Here is an 8,398-nt window from a genome sequence, read left to right as displayed (position 1 = left end):
GGGAGAATGGGAGAGGTGAAATGGTACCTGTGAGTCTCAAAGACGCCTTTGAAAAGCAAGTGAGTTAATGGGCCAGAAGAACCCTGGAGTACCTGCTAAGTTTGCTATAATATGTAACCCTGTCTTCAGTTCCACAGACAGGCTAATAATCACTATCTTAAGGGTACCTAGCAATGGTCTCTCTTCCTTCCAAACCTAACTCAGCAATCCTACGTCACAACCACTAAACAGCTGAGTATCATACTATCTGATCAGTGCTGTTCACCACAAGCAGGGTGGAGTGCTGACATTCATAGAGAGCTGAAGCCTCATTTGCAGGTCAGCAGCCTCATTTCAGAGACACGGGTATGCAGGAATGTGCTGAAGGTCACATAGCCAGCAGCCTGGGTGTGTCGGCAAGGGTGGCCTAGGGGCTTGAAGTTAGATGGATACCTGATTTGCTAACAAGCTGACCCAGGGTAGAAATGGGAGTGTGGGTGTGGTTAAAAAGACAGAAGCACGCCCTCTGGCAGCTTGAATGGCTGGAGAGTCCTGCCTGCGTTGTGAGTGAGAAGAAATGGCTTTCAAGATCCTGAAAGAAGCCACTGTGGAAAGTCCGGTTCTCTGCAGAGCTTCTGAGGGGGGCTAGCTTTTAGCTTTTGCTTTAACACTCAAGCCACCAAAATCCCAACGCACGCCGCCACACTTATGCTGTGCAGTGCAATCATGTCACCTGAGGGTGCATTGCTAGAGCTCTAGATCAGGGCTGACTCCTGTGGGGCTGCTTGCAGCTAGATGACAGTTGCACAGAGCCTCTCATTGGCAATTTAAACAAACAAGCAACCTGTGAGCCTCAGAGAGAGAAAGAGAGAGAGAGAGAGAATTTGCATACCCTCCCCCACACAAACACTTCTTTGACCCCACACCAGTGACACCAATCTTTCCGTCACAACCTTCCTGCCACCGGAGGGTGAACAGCTTGTGTGAGGGCCATGTGCAGCGTGTGCAGCGTGTGCAGCGTGTGCAGCACTGGCAGCGGCAGTTGGCTGTGTTTGGACACTTTACAATCTGTACTCTCTGTTTCCAGGGTCTCGTAAGCCACTTTAGTCTACCCATGACTTTCTGATGGAGACATCTTGCTTCCTTGGTTCAGAGTCCTTGTGTGTCAGGAATGATGGACGTGCTGATTTGGGACAGGCTTCCATTAAACCTTTTCCATGATTTAGCAAAACTGCCTTGGCTGTGGCTGACTGTCTGACCCAGGAATGGAAACAGACCCTGGCATCTCTCTATGGCAATAATAACAGCCGGGTTGTATGTTGTGGTTCTTACAGTCTCTTAGTACTATTTTAGCTAACTGTCTGGAGGCTTACAAATTACCCCATGTTCACTCTAATTTAGTATCATATGTACAGGTAGCAAATTAAGTTATTAATTTTTTTTTGAGACAAGATCTCTTTAAGTAGCTCTGGCTACCTTGGAACTTATATAGACTTATATAGACCAGGCTGGCCTTGAACACATGGAGATTTGCCTACCTCAGCCTCCTAAGTGCTGGGATTAAAGATCCGTGCCATCATCCCTCCTGGCCCACATCTGCTATTTTAATAGACTTTTTTTTTCTAGCAGTTTTTGATTCATGGCAAAACTGAGCAGGAAGTACAGTTTCCAACACATGTAACTTCCTCCTCTATGAAGATTTCCCAGCCAAGTGGCATATGTGTCACAAATGAGTATCTGACATCCACATCACCATCACCCCTGTATATCCACCACTGTGGTAGTTTCACTGCCCTAAGAAAATCTATGCTTGCCGGGCGGTGGTGGCGCATGCCTTTAATCCCAGCACTTAGGAGGCAGAGGCAGGCGGATTTCTGAGTTTGAGGCCAGCCTGGTCTACAGAGTGAGTTCTAGGACAGCCAGGGCTACACAGAGAAACCCTGTCTCGAAAAAAAAGAAAAAGAAAAAGAAAGAAAGAAAGAAAGGTAGAAAGAAAGAAATAAAGAAAGAAAGAAAGAGAAAATCTATGCTTAACTGACTTATTTATCTCCGCTCTCTGCTAACCACCTATGATGCCACAGCTTTGTCTTAACCATCCCAGTATGCGTTCTTTTCAGATCTGCTCTTTTTTTTTTTTTTTTTAGTTAATGTCCACTTAAGAGTCTTCTGTGTCATTCTTTGGCTTAGCGGCTCATTTCTTTTCAGTGCTGAATAATACTCCGTTTGTCTGGATGTACCACAGTGTTTCTTTTCTTCCGTTCTCCTGCTGAAGGACGTCTTGGCTGCTTCCTAGTTTTAGCAAGTCTGAATAAAGCTGTGATAAACATCCACTCGAAGGTTTTGTGTGGACATAACTTTTCAATCTTTTGAGTAAATACCCAAGGAGCATGATTACCGGATCATATGGTAAGAATATATTTAGTTTTGTAAGTCTGCCAAGCTGTCTTCCAATGTGGCAGTTCCACCAGTAGCATAGGAAAAGTCCTTGCTTCTTGTCTTGGCAGCATTTGGTGCTGCCAGTGTTTTTAGATGTTAGCCACGCTAATGGTTGTACGATATCTTCCTGTTGATCTCATTTTCATTCCCAAGTGCTAGATGCTTCCTCCGTCTCTACATCTTCTTTGATGAGGCATCTGTTCAGATATTTTGCCCATTTTAAAATTATGTTGCTCATATCCCTATTGGGTTTTAAGAGGGCCTTGTGGAGTTTGGATAACGTCCTTCATCGGGTATGTCTTTTGCCAGTAGAGTCTCCCAGCCTTGGCTTGCCCCGTTTTCCTGAACACACAACAGTGTGCTGTTATATGTGGTAGAGGTTATAAATGTATTTAAGAGAAGTGCTTCCTTTTAGGTTGCTTATTCTCATCGGGGGAAAGCCTACTTCCTGGGTGCAGAAGTCCCCTAGTGCTTTTATATTGGCTATGGGTGAAGCTGTTAAGAGATGGTGGGTACGGCAAACAGTCCAGAGACCTGACCTGCTAGGAAGTCGTCTTACTCAGGAAGAGTTTAAGCCAAATTCTTCTGGCCTGTGTATTCAGATCCTGCACTGGAAGACAGGATGTCGCCGGTGGTCTAAGACGACCAATGACTGGTAATTTCATAGTCTTTCAGAATCCATGTTCATTCACTGGTGTCACCTCCATGGCTTAGTGAAGTAGCGAATCACTTATGCAAATGAGGTGGGCTGTGGCAAGAACTGTCTTTACTTCATTGGCCTGGCGTAAGCATTTCTAAGTAGCATGGAGTCTTAGGCAGCATGGTTCATGTAACTTCCTCTGAAGTAAACATTCACTCATGCTGAGTCTCACATGGGTGAATGAACAGGACACTCTAACCCCCTGCCCCCACTGATGTGGGCAGGGCTATTTCAATGTGTAGGTGGAAAACAGCATGCTAGAACCCAGCCCAAGCTCAGAGACCTGCAGTTGCACACACCCAATCCATTGAATCCATAGGCAAGGTGCCACTGCAGAATGTGAGCCTTCAATCTGAGCCGAGCAGCAGAGAAGCAACTGTTTCATAAGACAGCATCAGCTTTAGGTGACAAGAGCTGGACCTGACATCTAGGCTGTGCTCTCAACACCAATCTCTGCCTCATAAGTCATCAAGGTCCCAGAGATGCCATTCTTCTGACTGTTAAGAAGTTCCAAGAGACAGAGAAGGGGATGAGTGAGACCAAGACACACAGCCCTGCCTCTAACCTGGAGGAATTACTGGGCCACCTGACTGCAAGCACTCTTCTTGGTGAGACTGCCACAAATGGTTTCCAGAAATGCATCTCTCAGTCTTGGTTTCTACACTGGTGATGGAGGAGTAACAATTTCTGCCAAATCAGCACTGTGAGAAGAGGAGTCACAAACCACTGCCTGGCACATAGTAGGGATTCAACAAATGCTAGGAAATCAAAACATTCATCCTTATACAGTCTCACCACAACCAGAAGAGCCCAGGTATGCTCTAAATACGTGCCTACCTACATGGCTTCTGCTGGGAGTCGATTCTGTCTTTCATAAGCAAAATTGCCAATGGAAGGTAACTTTAAAAATGACAGAGAATGTATCAGTTCATGTCACTGGAAAGTTTTACCAGTGCCAGCTTTAGCTTGACTCAGCAGCCCTAGGATATAGTGAAAGCCCTGGCGTCCCTGCTCCCCTTCTTCTGCTCCCTTCTTCCTTTCCCTTCTCTTTACCGCATCCACTGGTCTTCACCCCACTCTCCTTCCTCCTTTTCCCCTTCCTCCTTTTTCTCCAGGGTCTGGTTATATTGCTCAGGCTAGTTCTGAACTCCTGAAGTTTCCCACTTCAGCCTCTCTGGAGGTGAAATCACAGACAGCATTGTGCCTGTCACCGACCTGGTTTCAACTCTGCTTCTAGGGTGTGGGCTCTTTCCCAAGTCTGGCCTCCCTTATCTGGACAAGATGGTCATGAACAGAAGTCTGGGTCCATCTGTTACATTTTCTTACCCAGTGACAGGAAACTCTTTGTGATAACAGCCATCACAAGACAAAAGTCTGTTTCTTCCTCATAAAAAGAGAAGCAACAAGAGAGAGAGAGTCTGGAGCTGGTTCTGTGATGCCACTATTCATGTCATGCTTGAAACTCCACATCCTGGAGCATGGCTCCTGTATAAGGTCACCTCAAGGTCCATATGACTTCTGGAACTCCAGTCATTACATCTAATACCTGTATTTTAGGCTAGAGGAAGGGGCAGAGGAAGGCTTGTTCCTTCATCTTTAGGGCTGGCCATATCATAGAACATTTTTTTTCATATTTATTACATTATAACTTTATTTTTTAATTTTTTATTGGATATTTTATTTATTTACATTTCAGATGTCATCCCCTTTCCCCATCCCTCCCCCAGAAACCCCCTATCCTATCCCCCCTCCTCCTTCTTGCTTCTTCTTTATGAGTATTTTAAGTTAACATACAAAGTACTAGGTTTTATTACAGCATCCTCATACATGTGTCATTAGAGTTCTGATTTGTTTCCCTCTGCCCCTTCTCTTTCTTCCTCCAGCTAGTTTCCTCATTTGATTTCCTGTCACATGTATTCCATCACCCTCCCTCCTCATCCTTTTTTTTTTTTTTATATTAGTAACTTTTTTAAAAATGTTAATCAAAGGCTTTATAAGTTTGGAAATGCTCAATAACAAGATGCCCATACAATCAGAAGTATAAGCCAATACCCAACCTAGATATACCAACCATCTTTGACTGGCAGAGACACGTGAACATCCGCCTCCATGATCATAGAACATTTTTTATGACATCTCGTTGGCAGGTATGTAGTCACATAGGGTCTTTACAAGAGAGCCTGGGTAGAGTGTGTTTTGTTGGACTTCAGTGTCTATATTTAGGAATTCAGTTATTCTTATTCCTAAGGAGACAAGAAGAACTAATAATTTGCTGCCATTCAGAACCACATGCTTCCATTTTGGGGACCAGGGGACAGTGGTAGTCTTTTAGGGACCATCACAAAAAGAAAGAAATGCTGCTCAAAGACTCCAAAAAAAAAAAAAAAGTCTTCCACCTCATTGGCTCAAACTTGGTGTCTTAGTTAGGGTTTTACTGCTGTGAACAGACATCATGACCAAGGCAACTCTTATAAAAGACAACATTTAACTGGGGCTGGCTTACAGATTCAGAGGTTCAATCTATCATCAAAGTGTGAACATGGCAGCAACATCCAGGCAGACATAATGTAGGAGGAGCTGAAGGTTCTACATCTTTATCTGAAGATCCCCAGAAGGCTCTCTCTGGCCAGACTTGAGCATATATAAAAGACCTCAAATCCCACCCCCACAGTGACACACTTCTTCCTACAAGGCTATACCTCCTCCAATAAGGCCACACCATCTAATAGTGCCACCTCCTATGGGTAAAGCATATTCAAACCAACACACAGGATTTTGTACTACATCACTGGGCCAATCGGAGGGGGTGTTGGAGTTGCTGATGTTGATTGGATAAGCACAGTAGAGACGGCACCTATTTAGATAGAGAAATTGACTCTACTACACTAGCTGTTGCCTAGAATATTCAGAGAGCTGACAAGATAATAAAGGGGACAGCAGATGTCAACAAAGAGTTCCCCTGCCTCTCCAGGACCCTTTGCAATAAGCTGAACAATCCTAGTTTGTTAAACTTTTCATTTAAGCCAATGCTAGGTCATAAGCCAGCACAAATTCCAAACACCACTTTAGATTTAGTTTTGGGCTCATTGTAGGTAACGATTCCGGTGCAAAGATTAAGACGAAGCGGCCAGCCATATGCCTGGCACCCTGCGTGTGCTTGAGTAGGGTAAGTAATCGACACAGGACTCCCCCATTCTTGAAACATAACAGTCTTCCTTTTCTGTTGTGTTCGCTTCTTTCCCTGAGCCTTAACAATTGACTTCTTGCTCTGTCAGCTTCAGTGTCTGCCTTTTCCTCTCCCTTTAGAAGTTTTGTTTAGTAAATGCCTCCGAGTCAATTTCTGACTTGCTTCTCTTGTCTGCCAAGGTTATTTTCAGTGTCCAGAGGCATGAAAGTAAGAGAAAAAGATTGGGGAGAGCAGGTCGTGGAAGAGGATGTGCAAGGGCCAGGTAGAAGGAGGACAATGCATCCTCTCTCAGGGTTGGAGCCTCCAGCCTCCCAGTGCACAGGTGAGCTTTTCAGCTGCTCAGGTGAATAGACAAGAGAAAGCCTGCCTTCTTCTATGTGAAGCTTAGACTTGAGCCCACACATATCTGGCTGAGAACTTCAAGGCTGTGGCTCTCAGCCTTGAGGAGTGAGATGCCCCCAGAGCTGGATGGAGGAAGGCTTGAGTTCACTGTCTGCCTCCTTCTGGCACATTCTGCATTAGCAAGGGTGGAGGAGCTATCAGGGTCTGCACTCAGTTTCTCATGGAAAGAGCTACCTACTCATGAAATCCCTTCTGGAAATCAAGGTTCCTCAGGAACTTGTCTTGATAATGGGGTGAGGATAATAGTTCAACTTAACTGCCAGTTACTGTAAGGACCTTGCATGTGTAATAACAATAACAGATAGCATTCAATATGGTGAGTACTGTATTTCAGGCATAGTCAAAACTAATTGAAACCTAGAAACGTGTTTTATTCTCTTTCATTCCTCTAGTATCAGCTATCATGAATAACTACCACGGATCACTCTGATTTTGAGATGAAAGTCTAGGCTGGACCTGTTTAACTAACTCATAGTTGGCAACATGAGCCTGGTTTCAGCTGTGTGCTCTTTTTTTGGGAAAGTGTGTGTGTATGATAGTGTGCACCACACATGTGTGCATGCGCCTGCGTGCCTGAGTTTCATTTCCTGTTTCTGTGATAAAATTCCTGACAAAACAACCTAGGAAGGGTTTATTTTAGCTCACGATGGCAGTCCACCATAGTGGGAAAGTCATCTGAGCAACCAGAGTGAGCAAACAGACACTCATGGCGGTGCTCGGCAGCTTCTCTCCTCTTCAGCCTGTGCAGGTCCTAGCCCTGGAAAGGTGCCGCCCACATTCAGTGTAGGCCTTCCCGCCTTAATTAAACCACTCCAAACCAACCTTTTCCAGGCAGGCCCACAAGTCAACCCAATCTAGACAGTTTTTCAATGAAACTCTCTTCCTAGGTGATTCCACATTGTAATAAATGGACAATTGTAACTAACCATCACAGTCTTCAATTACCCAGGAGCTCTCAAGCCTAACTCTGGTTCTGAGTCAGGTAGAACTTGTTCAAATTAGGGTGCTAGATGTCCCCCCTCCAATTTCTGATTTAGTAGGTCTCAGGACAGGCCTGAAAGTATCACTAACAAGTCTCCAGTTGTATGGACAGGGATGTTCCAGATTAGATATGGAGGATAGCCTCTCTACTCCAGGGTCTCATTCTTGACTCACAGAACTCTTTTTCTTAAGTTCTTCTTTCTGGAAAGAATCTTTAGATTTGAGGAAAGAATACACATACACACACATACACACACATACACACACACACACACACACCAACAACCTATGGATAACAGGTCTAAGGTACCTGTGGGATGGAGAAAAAAACCTGTGTGAGTGCACCTGCAGTATGGACAACACTTGAGAACTGCTGAAGTATGCAATCACAAAGGGTACATTTTGTATGGATCTAATTCCGTGTCTCAAGCAGGCCAATTCATAGAGGCAGGAAGCAGATGAATGACTGTTCAGGACAGAGAGCAAGGAAGAATGGGGAGTACTGCTTACCAGGTTTCCCTTTGGGATGATAAAAATGTCCTAGAACTAGATATTTGTGATGGTTGCATACCATTGTAAATGTATTTTATGTCCCTAAATCAAATGCCTTAAGGTGACGAAAAAGGCCAGTTTTACGATGTGAGTATTTTACCACAATAAAATATTAAACATGTGAATGAAGTCTTGTTCCAACTCAATTTAGGTAGCCAGAT

The sequence above is a fragment of the Grammomys surdaster genome, unplaced genomic scaffold (assembly GCF_004785775.1).
Source record: "Grammomys surdaster isolate TR1022 unplaced genomic scaffold, NIH_TR_1.0 188, whole genome shotgun sequence".
Lineage (NCBI taxonomy): Eukaryota > Metazoa > Chordata > Mammalia > Rodentia > Muridae > Grammomys > Grammomys surdaster.
The sequence above is the reverse complement of the archived record's forward strand: the minus strand, read 5'-3'. Positions refer to the sequence as shown.